The sequence below is a fragment of the Dysidea avara genome, chromosome 5 (genome assembly GCF_963678975.1).
Source record: "Dysidea avara chromosome 5, odDysAvar1.4, whole genome shotgun sequence".
Classification (NCBI taxonomy): Eukaryota; Metazoa; Porifera; class Demospongiae; order Dictyoceratida; family Dysideidae; genus Dysidea; species Dysidea avara.
In genome coordinates this window covers 19,940,817-19,961,637 of record NC_089276.1, presented here as the reverse complement: position 1 = coordinate 19,961,637, position 20,821 = coordinate 19,940,817, and the positions used below count along the sequence as shown (strand labels likewise).

General features: G+C 39.5%; 1 protein-coding gene across 1 annotated transcript in view; it reads left to right on the top strand.

Moving 5' to 3' along the window:
- Window positions 1-20,821, top strand: part of LOC136256290 (uncharacterized) — a 220,142-nt gene that overhangs the window by 2,037 nt on the left and 197,284 nt on the right. The window lies entirely within an intron of this gene.

The window sequence follows — 20,821 nt, the reverse complement described above, 5'->3', positions numbered from 1 at the left end:
TATTGCCAGTATCTTGATCATTATTACTGATATAAAATTATGGGGTAGCCACATGTAGCTAGCAGCTCTCCTTGTCCCCTGGGTTGCTATGTGTTATGTATATTATTATTGTATAGTTATACAACAGGCACAAGTTCTCTGCCTGATATAAATGCATGGGCCTGAGGGCTGTCAGGCCCGAAAGCGAGTGCAGGCAGAGCACGAGTGCACATTGTATAACTGTTATGTACCACTCACCTAATAGGTGGGGAGAGTCTCACAAGACAGCTGCAACTCTTATAAAGGCCAGGTTCTAACATCGATTGTGGGTGACGGAGCTGAATGTTGCTTTGATGTTTCCTCTACAATACCACAGCCATCTGAGATATTGAAAGCTAATATGCTATGGCTACATCACTAACCTGCATTTGCTGTTCGACTCTCATCATGTAGTGCTCAGCATACGTGATCACTTAATTGCCCGTAGCAATTCTCTTGAGCGAAAAAAAGGAGCTAATAGATGGTTTCAGTAACCATAACCTAACTACTAAACAATACTAGTCTAATTCTTACTATCCATATTGGCTAAACTCGAATCTGGTAGCATGACAAAAACTGGTTGTCACAATCAAACATAATGGTGAGTATTATTTAGAATATAATAGTTTACTGAGTCATTGTTGACTTGGACTACGGTTTATCTGGGTTCAGATGGCACCAGACTTGTAAGGTGTCTAAGTACATTTTTTATATGTAGATTAGAGTTGTAGCCACCGCATACACTTTTCGATTGCCATTGGCTGCTTGGTAAACATACGTATTGGTGACATTATGGCCCACAATCGACTTTTACATGACAGGATATAAAAGAATTCAAATGATCTGTGAGGTGTCTTTCCACCTATTAGGTGAGGCTTCGTAGTAGTCTTGGCTGCCGGCACTTGTGCATTGCTGTGCAAAACCACAGCCAGTGCAATATATTGCACTGCGGGTCGGCACATTATTAATAGTTATACCACGGCTGTGAGGGATTTTGCTGATATATACACCCAAAGCCTGAGGGCCGCAGCCCTTGTTATATGTCAGCAAAATCACAAGCAGCCGTGGTATAAGTGGTATATATCACTTGGGGCGCACTCATCTAATAGGTGAAAGAACTAACGAGAACTCATCCCGTTTGTTTTATACAGTAGCATCTGAAGATCGATCGTGGTTTTAAAAGCGTGGGCTAATAGCCATCAAAACATTGTCCATACATTAAAACGTTATTAATACGTTACTATGCTTCAACACGCTACGTTAGAAAATTTGCGATTGTGGTATTGGGTTTATATTGTTATCATTTTTGTACTAAGTTAAGCCAACTAACTTTGCTATTGGGACAGTAAGTAAGTTATTATATTAAGTTAAGTACTTAGGACTGTAAGTTACTAACCTATTTCAGCGTAGCAGTAGTAGTTTTTCCATTCTGTGGTCTGTTCAAAGGCTGATATGCGGTGGGTAGAAATACGCATCCATGATCCATGATCGCCCATACAATTACTTTGTGCCTTCATTATCCTTTACTAACAACCAACTAGTCTATCTTAGAGAATATACTCAGTTTAGCAACCACTACAAAATCGAGTCCCACAATGCAAAGCTCTATGTCACTCTATATAATGAGTCAAAGCGTATCGTTTCTTTGAACTGGCTGGGCATCAAAGTCATTGGCAAACCACTTTCCCATGATATTCCCTGGGCAATATGTGAGTTAAACACTGAGCGGTGCCTTTGAACGCCCACGCTAAAGTGGCATATTAACTTACAATGTACTCATTGCAGTCTGCAAAACTACAACCAGTGCATTATAAGTTATAATGCACTCGCTGCCGTCTGTGATAGTGTCATATACAAATTATGACACTGGCGGCGCCTTTGAACTGCCCATGCAGAGTGGTACGTACTATATATATATGAGTAGAAGGAAAATTAGGAAGATAGCAGAGAAACAAAGGAATAGCTATAAAGTAGTGAAACAAGGAAGGTTGCCTATACCCACAGATATACCATTTAGTCTATAACCAAGACTGAAGTTTATAGGGGTTTAATGTCCACTAATATATCTGCAGGTATAGATAACTTTCCTTGTTTTCACTATTCCCTTGTTTCACTACTTTTTTTGAACACTAATCCAACTTAAAATCCCTTCTACTTGTTTGTTTACTATTTTGTGACAATAATGACAAAGGAACCAGTGCATACCGCAAGATTGCCACCAGGAATGCCATAAAAGTATATACATATATATTTTAGAATGTGTGCCCCAGCAATCAATAACATAACAGAAAGGGAGGTGTCCATTATGCTTTGTTTCAGCTATGCTTTGCTAGTTACACAGTGTTACAAACAAAGAGCAGTATGAGAAGCGTCTCTGCAACCAATCCAGTCACTGTGGAAAACACGGGAGATTAGCCAACACAGTCACAGGGAAGCCACATCACACTATCGTGAATCGACACCTTGTGTTGTCAGCTAAAAGAACTGGAACACAAAGGAGGACAAAGGCAAGTCTGTGATGTGTTTACTGTATGTACTGCGGTTGGCAAACAGGCACATCTTAGGACAATTAAAGCAACATTGAACAGTCAAGAAATCAAGTAGGTAGCTTTATCCATTGTTGAGTTATGCTTGGCTGGAGGCATCAGTTAGTCAGTCAAATTCTGTTAAATAGAAAATTTTTAGAAATATTTTGGAAGGAACCCCTGAGGAGCTTGGTTATGCGTAATAGCCCTACTAAATGTGATTACACAATAAAACATGGTGCCTGAAATTAGCATCATTATTATGAAGCCGTTTGTCACATTCATGAGAACTGTGCATAATGTAGCATTTGTTTCTTGGTTATAAAAGCCTTATAAAGTGTTGGGCAGTTGAAAGAATGATTCTGGAAACCGTAATTTATCAATATCGATTTGCACATTAGAATACTATATATCAATACTGGGTTTGTTTGAAATCACAAGATGTTTGATGACTCGTGACCAACCTCCTGTCATTATACACATTCAGCAATAAGTTTAGTTTTTTATGGCAAATAAATTTTAGGCATTTAATTAATTGAACATAAATCATGACTGAAACAAGATACAAAATGGGGCCTGACTTAGTGTGTTTACCATGAACTGGCAAATCCATTACAGTATAGTGCATGGTTTCCCTGTACTCAGTGCGGACAAATAGGACCACATTGATGGTAAATTTATTTCTACTGCATCATAAATAAGTGCCCATGACAAAGATTTTCTTACTCTCCATTAACTGGTGAATCCTGGTTTTACTGATTTAAGCTTTGCTTCAGTGTACACCAAAGCGAATAAATTTTGCATTAAATTACAGTATCATGTAATGTGTATTTTAAAATATGCTTTTAGTGAAAACAACTGGTTTTTGCTCAGCTGTGAAATTACCTTGTGGTCTCCTTTGATCTGAGGCATCAAAGTGATTCAGTGGTATACTGTATTTCTTTGTATAAAAGCCATATTCAAACAAACACCTGGTTCTAAATGAAGGCCAGGGGTACTACAAAGGGGTAGTATGAGATTACAATAGCTTAATTTGTAGAGCAAGGCTTACTACAAACCCGTGACTTGCAAAAGTATGTTAGCAGCAGCTAGCAACAAGGTTTTTCAGCTGGTTTACAAATGGATTATAAGAAATAAATGCCCAGGCTATACTGTATGTGTATGTTAAGGTGGCTGGGAACAGTTTCCGTATGGCTTCACCATGAAATTTACAGGGCCTAAAACAAGCAAGCTATCTTCACTTAGTGCATTGAACTAACAGAAATCTATGAAGCAGTTTGTTCTCTACCATTTACAACAAACAGGAGCTCTCTGGGATGCGTGTAGCGCCAGTTACAAATTTAGCCCTTCAAAGTGAAGTCTTCCTCCGCGCTTGGCGCTATGGGGCTGGATTCGCTGTTAGACACTATTTACCTGATTATCTATCATTGTGCGGAGGTACTTTTCCTACAATGTCTTTAGTTCACGCGTTAATTCTACCCATGTCACACAAAGATTTGAAATGGTTTTTTTAAAATTCGCCACTGCCAGGCCGAAGTGAATACTAAAAATCGGCTTCCACACAATTGCAGCTTATTTACTACTGCTTGCCCATCCAAAATTTGACAGTCGTATCTTGAAAAACTGGCAACTAGTTCATTTTTGTATGGAGGTTTGTAATAATAGCGCATGGCAATCTTGTTAAATGCAGTGATGATGTGTGCTTACGCAACATAATTATATTCATTTGCAAATGACAGGAACTGGTGGTCAACCACAGTAATGATTATATTTAAGCCTCATAGCTAATGTGATTGCTTGCATAACACTGTTGAAACCTTATGAAAACTATTCTGAGCCACCTTAATGAATTTGTTTTTGTATATTATGGGTTATCACACTGTAGTCAATCAAGTAAAACCATGAATACTTTCACGTTTGTGCAAATGCATGCACCTGTCTACCATCTGTTACTGAATAACAGATGGTCAATATGTCTGTAATGCCGCTGGTGGTGGTTTTAAAGCATTGTCTTCACCCTCCCCTCCCTTCTTGTTTTTGCATTCTACAGAGTTTTAGTTGCATGTTTCTCACTCCCTCTAACAAGCTTAGTGTTTTGACAGGTCCCTAGTGGGATAGCAACCTACACTACATCAATGTTTACCAAAGAAGTGCATACTGTGTAAGTAGACTGTACGATATCTGATATATAGCATTTACTCCCTACATGTACATTACTTTTGATGGTGATCAAGACACACGATAGTGTGTCATGCGGCCCAAGAAGCCGACGTGCCACCGTGAGTATATTGACAGGAAGAAAACATCATTTTCACACCTTTGTATCTCGGTGATCCCTTACTCGATTGGAACCAAATATACTACAGAGTTGCCTGCCAGCCAGGGTAGTCTACATTCCAAATTTAAAGGAAATCGCTCCAGCCATTTCCGAGATACAAGCTGCCAAAGTTTTGATTTTTTTCTTTGTTTTTTTTCTTCTTCGTGTTTTTGCACACTTGCAAAAATTGCTATAAAACGCAAACACGTACTCCGATCACCTTGAAATTTGGCACACAGAAAGGGAGTCCAAAGGCGAATCCTAGCATCAAATTTGGTGCAAATCCGATGAATCTTTCAGGAGTTATGACCGATTATTTGTGTAAAACAAGATCGATTTGTTGTCACGCTTACAGGGTAAACCGCTTCATGGAATGAGTTGAAAATTGCTATGTAGATGGAGTAACCATCATAGGAGTGCCTTTTGGTGGTTTGAAAGGAATCGAGATAAAGACCATGGAGATATGACACGAAACCCAACCTGTGTCACAATTACACGATCGATTTTTATGAATAAAAATGTATTAGTTTTCACGCCTACTAGGCAAACCACTTAGAGCAATGAGCTGAAAATTGGTGTATAGCTAGAATAATCTTCATAGAAAGTCCTTGCAGTAGTACAGAAGAATCGGATTACAAACCACTGAGTTATGATTCGAAAGCCAACTCTGTGTAGCAAATGCAAAATCGAGATACTCTAATAGAACAGTCATCCTAATAGAGGTTTGAGGCGTGTTTGATCATGTTCATAGCTCCCAGAAACTCCTCTTCGCAACCCGCGACTCGAGCTGCATCTGACTGGCCTGTAATTGATGAAGAACTGTTTTCGTTAATGTCATCAGTATGAGAAGCACTGAACTGTGGTACCATATCAACTAATGAAGTGGCTTCAACTTTTCTGAATCTTGTGTTGCAATCTCCTGTTCATACAGGATCTTTAACTCCCGTGCTTCCACTACTTGGGATGTAGTTGATCTGTTTACCTATTGAGAAGCCATGTATAATTGTTTAGTTTTGTATGTAGTTTATTATTATTATTATTTTTTGGTCTTGCCAGGGCTCCATACTTTTTAGTAATAACTTGGTAACCCTGAGACTGGACTCCTGACCCCTTGTAATTATTTGTTCATGTAATTGTCAATTATTATGACGTTTATCTCTCTTCAGCTAATTTATTTACTCCATTATAGAATTCTATTACTGTAGTGTCGGGATTATTAGATCATTAGAATCAATAATAATAGCACTACAACACACAACTACAATCTAGCAACTACAATAACAACTAAGGTTATAACAACTGAAACACACACAGAGGCTCTACAACTACATATGTACATGCATGCATACATTACAGCATAATGTATTACATCATAGTACGTGCACGTGTCCAGATACTACAGTTCCTCCCTCTTAGTTCGAAGGACTCCATGGCCTTCTGATCTTTCGAATTCTTGAAGAGCGTCTCAACACAGGAGGATTATCACTGTTCTGTGTCGGGGAGGTATGATTAGGAATGTCAGATGATATGGAACTGTCATTTGTAGGTAAAGAAACAAGTCGTGTACGAAGTTGATTTGCATGATGGCAGTGAACTGCTGTTTGGCCATCAATTAAAACTTTATACATTACTTTCCCCCTCCTATCTTTGACAGTGCCTGGGAGCCACCGTTTTCCAGGTCTAAAATTACGAACCCACACTGGATCACCAATCAGGAAGTGTCTAGGATGAGTATGGGCATCATATGACTGCTTCTGAAGTTCTAGAGATTTCTGAACCTTCAACTGGCATGGGTGCAACAAATCCAACCTTGTACGCATCCATCTGTTATTTAACATTTCAGAAGGAGTTTGATCTGTCACAGGATGTGGGGTGGCTCTGTAGTAAGCTAAGAAGTTGGTCACACAATCCAGCAGTTCCGAAGAGGTTTACGGATTTGCCTTATCTACACTCTGTTTAAAAGTCTGTACCAGTCTTTCAGCCTTGCCATTCGAGCGGGGGTGATATGGAGCTGTTGTTGTGTGGTGAATTCCACGAGACAAACAAAACTGCTTCAATTTGTCTGCTGTGAACTGGGGACCATTATCTGACACAATCTGGTGAGGAATTCCATGTGTGGCAAAGATCTGCTGTAAGTGTTTGGTAACAGTTTCTATCGTAGTGGATTCCATCACATGTACTTCTGGCCACTTACTGTAAGCATCAATCAGTAACATCCACATCTTGTTTCTATATGGCCCCGCAAAATCAATGTGTAGACGTTGCCATGGTTTGGCTGGAAAATCCCATTGATGTAATGGTACTTTTGTGAATCTTTAGCTGTCTCAGCACAATTCACACATGACTTGACATGGGACTCAATATCAGTGTCCAAGGATGACCACCAAACATGTAGTCGAGCAAGTGACTTCATTCTAGACATCCCTGGATGGCCCTCATGTAACAATTCTAGGATTGGCCTCTGATGTCGTGAAGGAATTACCACTTGAAGGCCCCAAAGTAGACAACCATTGTGAGTTGTGAGCTGTAAACGTTTGTTGAAAAATGGAATTAGCTTCTTGTCCAAAGAGTGTGAAGTGGTTGGCCATCCTCTAGCACAAAAACTGTAGACTTGTGATAGCACTGGGTCCCTCGCTGTGGCTGCCTTAACGTCAGTCTCACGAATTGGAAGTGCCTGAAACTGTTGTTCTTCCAGAGCACAAACAATTTCTGCTTTGTCATATTGTGGAGGCTGTACCTCTTGTAATGGCAGGCGAGACAACCCATCAGCATTGCCATGCTGGGCAGATGGTTGGTACCTAACTTCGTACTCATAGGCTGAGAGGATAATGGCCCATCTCTGTAAACGGCTGGCTGTCATCTTTGGGATACCTTTCTGAGGATGAAAAATAGTGACAAGTGGTTTATGATCGGTAATCAATTGGAACTTACGACCGAGCAAGTACTGTCTGAACTTCTGGACTCCAAATACTTTTCCCAAGGCTTCCTTTTGGATTTGTGCATAGTTTTGTTCAGCCGATGTCAGTTTACATGACGCATATGCCACAGGCTTCTCTTTACCATCAGGGTAAGTATGAAAAATCACTGCTCCTATGCCCACTGGGCTGGCATCACACGCAAGACTGAGAGGTAGTGATGGGTCGTAATGTGCCAGTGCATCAGCTGATGTCAACAATTTCTTAATTAATTCCATTGCCTTGGTATGCACTGCCACCTTTTGTGTTTCTGTAAAAGATCATTAAGACAAGCAGAATTGGTTGCTAACCCTGGTATGAATCGATCATAGTAGTTCACCATGCCTTGAAAAGATCGGAGTTCTCCTTGGTTCTGTGGACATGGCATGGCAGTAATTGCTTTGAACTTATCTGGGTGTGGTTGAATGCCTGCTTTGTCTAAGACATGGCCCAAGTAAGTTACACTCTCTTGAAAGAAATGACACTTCTCTAGTTTCAGGCTGAGACCAGCAGTGTTCAGCTTCTCCATTACTAGCCTAAGGTGGCTCAGATGATCCTGTTCAGAGCATCCTGTCACTACTATGTCATCCAAATAGCAAGCCACACCTGGTATGTCACCCACAAGTTGCTCAATTAGTTTCTGGAACAGGGCAGGTGCACAACTGAGACCAAAGGGAAGGCGTTTGTATCTGTATAAGCCTTGGTGAGTATTGATAACTGTCAGTTCTGATGATGCCTCCTCCAATGGTACTTGCAGATAAGCTTCAGCCAGGTCTAATTTAGAAAACTTGTGCCCACCATTCAGTTTTTGAAAGAGTTCCTCTGGAAGTGGAAATGGGTAGACATCATTCTTCAGGGCTGGATTTAGGGTGAATTTGAACTCACCACATAATCTAACTTTACCACCTGGCTTCCTGACAACCACAAGGGGGGTAGCCCAGTCTGAGTGAGAGACTTTCTCTTGTTTTTCTAGTCTGTCCAACTCTGCTCCTACAACTGGTTTTAGAACAAAAGGTAGTTTTCTCACTTTGCAATATTTAGGCTGAATGCCTTCACGGAGAGTCAAAGTAGCATTAAATGTGGTGCAACATCTAAGTTGTGGTTTGAACAGGGCTTCATTCATTGTGATAATTTCCTGTAAAGTGGTACTGGGTGTGGTAACTGCTGTGACAAATTGCTCAGGGTGAATAGTGATGTTAAGTTTAACTTGTCCATCCCTGCCAATTAGATTAATGCCACATTGAGTGACATAGATTTTCAGCAGTGAGGATATGGTAGGGTCATCTTGGCATTGAACTGTTGTCTGAAAATATCCAATAGGGTGGATAGGTTGACCCTCAAAAGCTCCAAGCACTTTTGATGTAGCCTCCAGTTTGGGTTGATGAAGGTCTGCCCAGGTTTTTGTGTTAATGAATGAGAGTGGAGAAGCAGTGTCTATTACTAGACGAAGACGTTTATCTAGTTCTGGTAAGTAAATAGTTTGAAACACTGGGGGAATATGTTTGTCATGACTATCGGCTGTTTTGTTAACGGTAATGACTGTTGAGTCCAGTGACTGTTCTGGTATTATTTCTTGTACTGCTGCTGTGGAGCGGCACACTTTGGCAATATGGCCAATCTTACCACAGTGTCTACATGTAACATTGCGAAAACAGCAGGTGCTTCTTAAGTGTGCTCCTCCACAACTGGCACATGGCTTGGAGGTTGGCGGCTGAAAGCTTGGACTCTTAGTATTAGCAGTTCGCTGGCTCTTAGTATGAAGAGAGTTCTGGGGTTTAACGGACCGTGGTTGCTTCCCGGTTGCTGTCACTGTGCCGGCGTCCGTCTCCTTCTTGTCGTTGTCGGCACGTTTGAGCGATTCATGCTCGGCCGCTTCGAAGGTGTGAGCTAGCTCTAACAACTCTTCTAGCGGCTTCTTGTGATCTTGAGCCAACAATTGCTGGAGTAAGCATTCATTTCGCAGGCCCATCACGAACTTATCGTGGATGTTGTCGGTCAATTGGACTTCTGTCCAATCACAAGTGGCTGCCAGACGCCGTAGTTCAGTAATGTAATTTACCAGCGACTGCCCTTCTTGTTGCTTGTAGTTGTAGAACCGATAGCGTTCAGCCAAGACTAACTTTTTGGTGCCGTATTGTCCGTCGAGCTTAGCCTTCAACTGAGCAAATGTGAGTTCTTCTGGCTTCTTAGAGGCACACAAACTGCAGAGTAGTTTGAAGGTAGAGGAGTCAATATATGTGCAGAGGGCTGCACGTTGCTTGGCCTCAGAGCCTTCACCCATAGCGTAGGGACTAAGTGTGAGCCACTGTTTGAAGCGTCTGCTCCACGAATTCCAATCATCCGTACGTGAATCAAAAGTATTAATCAGTGGAGCTGTAGCCATTCTCGTCGCCAATGTAGTGTCAGGATTATTAGATCATTAGAATCAATAATAATAGCACTACAACACACAACTACAATCTAGCAACTACAATAACAACTAAGGTTATAACAACTGAAGCACACACAGAGGCTCTACAACTACATATGTACATGCATGCATACATTACAGCATAATGTATTACATCATAGTACGTGCACGTGTCCAGATACTACAATTACATTGCAAGTTATTCTGTGGAGAGTTCAGCTGCAAACAGTTAATCTTATAGACAGTTCAGCAAGAAGCAAGTCACCCTATAGAGAGTTCAGCTACAAATATATTGCTGTAGTGATTCAGAACATTACAAGTCACACTGAAGAGAGTTCAGTTATATACAAGTTGTGAATCCTGTAGAGAGTTTGGCTACACTATCTAGAGAATTCAGCTACAAACAAGTCACTGTGTAGAGAGTTCAGCTACCCTGTAGAGAGTTCATCTATACAAACAAGTTACCCTATAGAGATCAGCTGCAAACAAGTAACCCTGTAGAGAGTTCAGCTACAGGAAAGTCACTTTATAATTTATACAATGTTCAGCTACACGTAAGTCACTCTGAAGAGAATTCAGCTACAAACAAGTCACTCTGTAGAGAAGTTTGCTACAAACAAATCACCGTGTAGAGAGTTCAGCAACCACAAAACCACCCTGTAAAGAGTTCAACTATACAAACAAGTTACTCTGTAGAGAGATCAGCTAGAAACAAGAGAGCTTAGTTAGAAGAAGTCACCCTGTAGAGAGATCAACTACAAACAAATCACCCTGCAGAATGTTCAGCTATACATAAATCACTCTGTAGAAAGTTTGGGTACAAACAAATCACCCTATATAGAGTTCAGCTACAAAAAAAATCACTCTGTAGAGAGTTCAGCTCCAAAAAAGCTATCCTGTAGAGAGTTCAGCTACAAACAAGTTATCCTACAGTGAGATCAGTTTGAAACAAGAGATTTCAGCTACAAACAAATCACCCTGTAGAGAGTTCAGCTATGAAAAGTAGAAAGTTCAGCTATACAAGTCACCCTGTAGAGAGATCAGCTAGAAGAAGTCACAGTCTAGAGAGATCAGCTAGAAGCAAGTCACCTTGTAGAGAGTTCAGGTACAAAGAAACCATCCTGTAGAGAGTTCAGCTACAAACAAATCACCCTGCATAGAGTACAGCTGCAAATAAATTACCCTGTAGAGAGTAGTGATGCACCGATACTGATACTAGTATCAGTATCGGCCCTATTTTGGCGGTATCGGACTTGTATCGATAAAGCTATCAATGTCCGATACCAACTGATACTTTAAATGACGTCATTTAATTACTTAACAAGATGGTGGCATACATAGCGCATCAACGGAGTTGAGCAAAAGCTGATATATACAAGCCATGAATTCCTTAAAAGAAGCCAGACACTACCATTATTAATACAGTAGAAACTGAAGTAAGTCATGAAATAAGATTCATTGAAGCCATAAACTATTATCATCCTGTAATTGATAACCACAAAACCAGCAAACTGCAGTTGATGAGATTAGCAAATGAGTTTAGTAAGCTTAATTACTAGCTGTTTCTTGTGAGAAATGCCTGTGGGGCAAAGTATCGGTATTTGCCATTTCTGGCCTCAAATGTATCGGTATCGGGTCAGTAGTGAAAAAGTGGTATCGGTGCATCACTAGTAGAGAGTTCAGCTACAAACAAATCACCCTGTAGAGAGTTCAGCTATATAAAAGTCACCCTACAGAGAGATCAGGTCACCCTATAGAGAGATCAGGTCACCCTATAGAGAGATCAGGTCACCCTATAGAGAGATCAGCTAGAAGACGTCATGCACCTTGTAGAGAGTTCAGCTACAAAGAACCCACTCTGTAGAGAGTTCAGCTGGAAACAACTTACCCTATAGAGAGATCAGCTAGAAACAAGTCACCCGGTAGAGATTTCAGCTACAAACAGATCATCCTGTAGATAGTTCAGCTAGATACAAGTCACCCTCAGTGTAGAGAGATCAGCTAGAGGAAGTCACATTGTAGAGAGATCAGCTAGAAACAAATCACCCTGTAGAGAGTTCACCTGCAAACAAATCACCCTGTAGAGAGTTCAGCTACAAACAAATCAACCTGTAGAGAGATCAGCTAGAGGAAGTCACCTTGTAGAGAGGTCAGCTAGAAACAAGTCACCTTGTAGAGAGTTCAGTGACAAAGAAACCATCCTGTAGAGAGATCAGCTAGAAACAAATCACCCTGTAGAGAGATCAGCTAGTAACAACTCACCTTGTAGAGAGTTCAGTGGCACAGAAACCATCCTGTAGAGATATCAGCTAGAAACAAATCACCGTGTAGAGAGTTCAGCTACAAACAAATCACCCTGTAGAGAGATCAGCTAGAAACAAATCACCCTGTAGAGAGATCAGCTAGTAACAACTCACCTTGTAGAGAGTTCAGTGGCACAGAAACCATCCTGTAGAGATATCAGCTAGAAACAAATCACCGTGTAGAGAGTTCAGCTACAAACAAATCACCCTGTAGAGAGATCAGCTAGAAACTAGACACAATATCTGGATTTCATTTGCAAGCAAATCACCCTGCTGAGAGTTCAGCTACAAACAAATCACTCTGTAGAGAGATCAGCTACAGACAAATCACCTTGTAGTGAGTTCAGCAAGACTTGACACTTTTTTTAAGCGCTTTAGCAATAATTTTATTTGAGATGCTGACAATTCAAATTTTTGCAAACTGAGATAGTTCATATATTTATAATTATTGCAAAGAATTCCTGCTACTGCCTCTGCCAATTGTGTAGTAACCTTAGTTAAATTTAAGTATAAATGTTGCAAGAAAATAGTATTTTGAACTGAAGCAAGTAAAGATAACAGTCTAGTTTCTTCTAAACTACAATTTGATTTGTCAAGGTATTCCAATGTTGCATAGTATTTGGATATGAGTTTTAATACAATAGACACTATATCTGCTGGTTAAATAGCTTCAGTTATCAGCAATAACATGTTGGAACATTTAATTTTAAATGATTGCAGTTTACGAGATCATGCGGTTGTAGCAATAGCTGATGCATTGGTAAAAATCAATTCTTTAGTGTACCTTAACCTCGGCAACAACTGCATCACACAACAGGCAGCCACAAAAATTGGAGATGTTATTTACAGTAATCATGCAATAAGGGAGTTACACCTTCACAACTGTTTAAGATCAGATACAAGTTCAATTATACTTTCAGCTGCTAGACAAAAATCTGCATTGAAATGCCTGAATTTGAGCTCAAACATCATCACACCTTCTACAGAAGGTATCATAGCATCAATTGTTGATCACTCACAGTTAGAATACATTGATTTATCATATTGCTACTTATCAGAGTCTGGATTTCTTCAAATTTTGAATGGGTTTATCAAGATAAGCATGCCAATATTGAATCAAATACTGTCACCTAAAGATCAGTGGGAATACAATTGTAAATGCAGACACTTTAGTTCAAGTAATTAGAGCAAATGTAATACTGAGGCATCTCAACATATCTCATTAATGCTGCTAGCCTTGTTGCAGTTTTCAAAGCCTTACAAAATAAAATGTGTTTGTCTTATTTTGATGTTAGTTACAGTTTTCTAGTCAAAATGGCTGCCATTTAACTGGATAAAGTATTTCATAGCAACAAAATCATAATACATTTATTATTGAGTCATTGTGTGTTTGAACTACAGTCATTTAGCAAAATTGTGCCACCCCTAAAACTATTTGGTTGTTTAAGGCATTTAGATCTAAGCAGCACTGCGAATGATCAATGCTTGGCAGATGATATATCAGATGTTATTGAGAGCAATATAATGTTACAACATTTGAATCTATCAAATTGTAAGTTATCTGGACTCCGCCTTATGAAGATTACTTCAAGTGTAATGAAGCTATGCACTTGGATATTTCTTGCAATGCAATAGCTGATGAAGCTGATGTTGCAATTACATCTGCTATCAAAAACAATCCATCTCTCCAACATTAAAAATTTTGCTTTTGAACAACTGTAATATACAAGAATTAGGAATCAAGAAAATTGCCAATGCATTGAGATGTATATCATCTTTGCTGTTTCTTGGTATTAGCAACAATCAAATCTGAGCTAAAAATTGCTGATGCAGTAAATCCTGCTCTACAATAGCACGTGTAGCCATTAACTTCATCAATACAAGTTCCATTGTTATCACAAGGATCAAGATCACAATCATCAATATCTGTAGTACAGTTAACACCGGTAAATCCTGCTACACAATCACACATGTAGCCACCAGTGATATTTACACACTCAGTTTCCACCACTAAGACATGGATTAGGCATGAAGTATTAAAAATCTGCTTTGTCTTTTTATTCTTCCTGTGGTAAAGAAAAAGGATAGGTTAAAAAAGCCCCAATGCCGGCCATAGGCTGGCTTTGGGGTATATAAATACAAAAAGAAGTGATATCTAATGAAAAACAACCAAGCTGTAAAAAAAGAGTGCGGCCCTGAGAAAGGCTATCGTGAAAAAAGATGTGAAATCCAAGGTGGCGGCCAAGAAATGGCTGTGATGGTAGGTTAATGGTAAAAATTTTAATAACAACAATTCAGGTGAATTTGGTGCCACTTGGTCTTGGCACAAAATTAACCTGAATTGTCGTTATTAAAATTTTTACCATTAACCTACCATCACAGCCATTTCTTGGCCGCTACCTTGGAATTCACATCTTTTTTCACCATGGCCTTTTAGGGGCCGCACCTTTTTTTACAGTTTGGCTGTTTTTGATTAGATTATACATAGCTCACCATAATTGAGCATTTTGTAGAAGATTTACGGTATCACCATTGTTACTCTTTATCACATTTTCTTAGATCAGGAGTTCTGGCAACTGATTGGTTAACCATTAATGCATGTCCAGTTTACAGAAAAGGAAATCAAACACTTTTATTATAATTATCATAGAATATTATATATTACACACAGTTTACAAAACAAAATTGGAATAAGTCAGATTGACAATCAGCTCGGGTTGCAGCCAGTGCCTGATAGTTGAAAAGACTTTCTTAGAATTGAAGCAGTTCTGAGTATTACAAGGATAAGGATTTGTTCCTTTCAAATCAACAAAGTCCTTAAACCTGCCAGAAACAGCACCAATCACTACAGGAATTATCCTTGTCTTCTTTTTCCACAAATGTTTTAATTCTATTCTCAGATTCTGATACTTGGAAATCTTCTCATCTTCTTTCTCTATAACCCACGTATCAGCAGGAATGGATACATCAACAAGGGTTACAAGATTCTTGGCTTTGTCAACAACAGTGAAATCTGGCCTACGAGCACTGACAATATGATCACAAAAATTGTTAAAGTCCAAAAGTATCTTCACTAGATCATTCTCAATAATAGGAGCAGGATCATGATTCCACCATTGGGTAAAGCAATTCTAGGAATATTTGTTACTTAAGCACACAGTCATGTCTTAATTTGTACAAAGTAACAGCAAGTTTAGTACAACCTGATACCAAATGCTCAACAGTTTTGAGGTGCTCTCCACACAGCCTTCAAGTGGTAGAAATGTTAGTGCTATATACATCTAATCCAAAACAGCCAAGCTGTAAAAAAAGTGTGCGGCCCTCAAAAAGGCTATGGTGAAAAAAGATGTGAAATCCAATTTGGCGGCCAAGAAATGGCTGTGATGGTAGGTTAATGGTAAAAATTTTAATAACGACAATTCAGGTGAATTTTGTGCCAATTGACCAAGCGGCACCAAAATACACCTGAATTGTTGTTATTAAAATTTTTACCATTAACCTACCATCACAGCCATTTCTTGGCCGCCACCTTGGATTTCACATCTTTTTTCACCATAGCCTTTTTGAGGGCCGCACACTTTTTTTACAGCTTGGCTGTTTTGGATTAGATTTCACTTCTTTTTGTATTTGTATACCCCAAAGCCGGCCTATATGGCCTGCTTTGGGACTTTTTTAACCTATCTTTTTTTCTTTACCACAGGAAGAAGAAAAGATGAAGCAGATGTACCTTAAATATTTCTGATTTTATCAGTAAATGTACAAATTATATATATAATACATATATTTATTACAGAACTGTCCATGGTGGTTTCTGTGTAACTGAACACTCTTCAAGGTAACTTCTTCTAGCTGATCTCTCTACAGGGTGATTTGTTTGTAGCTGAACTATCAACAAGGTAACTTCTTCTAGCTGTTCTCTCTACAAGGTGATTTATTTGTAGCTGGGTTCTGTAAAGGTGATTTTTTTGCTATTGAGCTCTTTACAGAATGGTTTCTTTGTAGCTGAACTCTCTACAAGGTAACTTCTTCTAACTGATCTCTCTACAGGGAGATTTGTTTGTAGCTGAACTCTCTACAGGTGATTTGTTTGCAGCTGAACTATCAACAAGGTAACTTCTTCTAGCTGTTCTCTCTACAAGGTGATTTATTTGTAGCTGGGTTCTGTACAGGTGATTTTTTTGCTATTGAGCTCTTTACAGAATGGTTTCTTTGTAGCTGAACTCTCTACAAGGTAACTTCTTCTAACTGATCTCTCTACAGGGAGATTTGTTTGTAGCTGAACTCTCTACAGGTGATTTGTTTGCAGCTGAACTATCTAGATGATGGTTTCTTTGTAGCTGAACTCTCTACAAGGTAATTTCTTCTAGCTGAACTCTCTACATGGTGGTTTCTTTGTAGCTGAACTCTCTACAAGATAACTTCTTCTAACTGATCTTTCTACAGGGCAATTTGTTTGTGGCAGAATGTTCTACAGGGTGATTTCTTTGCAGCTGAACTCTCTACATGGTGGTTTCTTTTCACTGTAGCTGAACTCTCTACAAGTTAATTTCTTCTAGCTGATCTCTCTACAGGGTGATTTGTTTGTAGCTGAATTCTATACAGGTGATTTGTTTGCAGCTGAGCTCTTTACTGAATGGTTTCTTTGTAGCTGAACTCTCTACAAGGTAACTTCTTCTAACTGAACTCTCTACAGGGAGATTTGTTTGCAGCTGAACTCTCTTCATGATGGTTTCTTTGTAGCTGAACTCTCTACAAGGTGACTTCTTCTAGCTGATCTTTCTACAGGATGATTTGTTTGTAGCTGATTTTTCTACAGGGTGATTTGTTTGCATCTGAACTCTCTATATGGTGGTTTCTTTGTAGCTGAACTCTCTACAAGGTGATTTCTTCTAGCTGATCTCTCTACAGGGTGATTTGTTTGCAGCTGAACTATCCACATGATGGTTTCTTTAAATTTGTAGCTGAACTCTCTACAAGGTAACTTCTTCTAGCTGATCTCTCTACAGGGTGATTTGTTTGTAGCTGAATTCTGTACAGGTGATTTGTTTGCAGCTGAGCTCTTTACAGAATGGTTTCTTTGTAGCTGAACTCTCTACAAGGCAACTTCTTCTAACTAAACTCTCTACAGGGAGATTTGTTTGCAGCTGAACTCTCTTCATGATGGTTTCTTTGTAGCTGAACTCTCTACAAGGTAACTTCTTCTAGCTGAACTCCCTACATGGTGGTTTCTTTGTAGCTGAATTCTCTACAAGGTGACTTCTTCTAGCTGATCTTTCTACAGGGAGATTGGTTTGTAGCTGAACTCTCTACAGGTGATTTGTTTGCAGCTGAACTATCTAGATGATGGTTTCTTTGTAGCTGAACTCTCTACAAGGTAATTTCTTCTAGCTGAAATCTCTACATGGTGGTTTCTTTGTAGCTGAACTCTCTACAAGATAACTTCTTCTAACTGATCTTTCTACAGGGCAATTTGTTTGTGGCAGAATTTTCTACAGGGTGATTTCTTTGCAGCTGAACTCTCTACATGGTGGTTTCTGTAGCTGAACTCTCTACAAGGTAATTTCTTTTAGCTGATCTCTCTACAGGGTGATTCGTTTGTAGCTGAATTCTATACAGGTGATTTGTTTGAAGCTGAGCTCTTTACAGAATGGTTTCTTTGTAGCTGAACTCTCTACAAGGTAACTTCTTCTAAATGAACTCTCTACAGGGAGATTTGTTTGCAGCTGAACTCTCTTCATGATGGTTTCTTTGTAGCTGAACTCTCTACAAGGTGACTTCTTCTAGCTGATCTTTCTACAGGGTGATTTGTTTGTAGCTGAATTCTGTACAGGTGATTTGTTTGCAGCTGAGCTCTTTACAGAATGGTTTCTTTGTAGCTGAACTCTCTACAAGGTAACTTCTTCTAACTGAACTCTCTACTGGGAGATTTGTTTGCAGCTGAACTCTCTTCATGATGGTTTCTTTGTAGCTGAACTCTCTACAAGGTAACTTCTTCTAGCTGAACTCCCTACATGGTGGTTTCTTTGTAGCTGAACTCTCTACAGGTGATTTGTTTGCAGCTGAACTATCCACATGATGGTTTCTTTAAATTTGTAGCTGAACTCTCTACAAGGTAACTTCTTCTAGCTGATCTCTCTACAGGGTGATTTGTTTGTAGCTGAATTCTGTACAGGTGATTTGTTTGCAGCTGAGCTCTTTACAGAATGGTTTCTTTGTAGCTGAACTCTCTACAAGGTAACTTCTTCTAACTAAACTCTCTACAGGGAGATTTGTTTGCAGCTGAACTCTCTTCATGATGGTTTCTTTGTAGCTGAACTCTCTACAAAGTAACGTCTTCTAGCTGAACTCCCTACATGGTGGTTTTTTTGTAGCTGAACTCTCTACAAGGTGACTTCTTCTAGCTGGTCTTTCTACAGGGTGATTTGTTTGTAGCTGAATTCTGTACAGGTGATTTGTTTGCAGCTGCATGAGCTCTTTACAGAATGGTTTCTTTGTAGCTGAACTCTCTACAAGGTAGCTTCTTCTAGCTGATGTCTCCACAAGGTCACTAGTTTGTAGCTGAACTTTCTACATGGTGGTTTCTTTGAAACTGAACTCTCTACAAGGTAACTTCTTCTAGCTGATCTCTCTACAGGGAGAATGGTTTGTAGCTGAACTCTCTACAGGTGATTTGTTTGCAACTGAACTATCTAGATGATGGTTTCTTTGTAGCTGAACTCTCTACAAGGTAATTTCTTCTAGATGAAATCTCTACATGGTGGTTTCTTTGTAGCTGAACTCTCTACATGATGGTTTCTTTGTAGCTGAACTCTCTACAAGGTAACTTCTTCTAGCTGATCTCTCTACAGGGCAAGTTGTTTGTAGCTGAACTCTCTACATTGTGGTTTCTTTGTAGCTGAACTCTACAAGGTGATTTCTTCTAGCTGAATTATCTCTTTCTATAGTTGCATGAATTACCTACAAGGTAACTTCTTCTAGCTGATCTCTCTACAGGGTGAATTGTTTGTGGCTGATCTCTCTACAGGGTGACTTGTTTGTAGCTGATCTCTATACAGGTTACTTGTTTCTAACTGATCTCTTGAATTCTCTTCGGGTGACTGCTCTATTAGGATGACTGCTCTATTAGAGTATCTCGATCTCGCACTTGCTACACCAAGTTGGATTTCGTGTTATAACTCCGTGGCTTTAAGTCTGATTCTTCTACACCATTGAAGAGCCTTTCTAAGATGATAACTCCATCTGTACAGCGATTTTCAAAGCATTACCCCAAGCGGTTTACCTGGCAGGCGTGGCAAGCAGTCGTGTTTTATTAGCTAATCTCGATTGCGTAATTGTTCTGTTGGTTTTTTCGTTGTATCTTCCTGGTTTTTAGCTCGATTTCTTTCAAACCACAAAAGGGTTGAGGTTCAATAGTTAACCTATTCACCCACCGATTTTCAGCTTCTTCCCATACGCGATTTACCCTGTAGGCGTGACAACATATTGGTATTATTTTTCGTGAATAATCGCTCATAACTCTTTGCCTATTTATCGTATTCCAGCCAAAGTTGGTACAGAGATGCGCCTTTATACCCCCCCTTCTGTGTGCCAAATTTCAAGGCGATCAGATATGGCGTTCGCGTTTTATAGCAGTTTTTGTAAGTGTGCAAAAAGAGGAAGAAAAATAAGAAAAAAACGAAGAAACTAAGCCAATTTTTGAAGTCGCATATCTCGGGAACTCTTGAAGCGATTTCACTCAAATTTGGAATGTGGAGTGCTGAAGGTGGAGGGAGTGTCCACAGCAAAAATCGTCGTGTTTCATCAAGGCAGCACAGAGCTACGGGGGTGCAAAAATTGCGTTTTCTTTCTTCCTGTCAATATACTCACGGGTGTTACGCGCCGGCTTCTTGGGCCGCACGACACACTACCGTGTGTCTTGATTAGCCACTACACAAACAGATTTGATTTCTTTACCTTTTGAGACTATGAAAAGGTAATGTAAATATCCACAATATTATTTTACGCTTCCTTTCGTCAGAGATGATTAGATTTCTACAAATTTCCTGAAAAAATTCAGCCAACTTTTAGGATCTTTTCCATACCACTTTGAGGACAGGAAGGGTCATTTTTCCAACAGCAAATGTAAGGAAATGTCTCTACTTTTTACCCTCATCCCACCCCTACATCCTGTATATTCTGTATTAATTGGATTAAATATAAAATCAAAAAAGGTCATCTAATGCTATTGAAAATAAGATACCCATGTGAACTACTGCCGGTAATAGAAAAAAAACCTCACTATACAATAGTACACA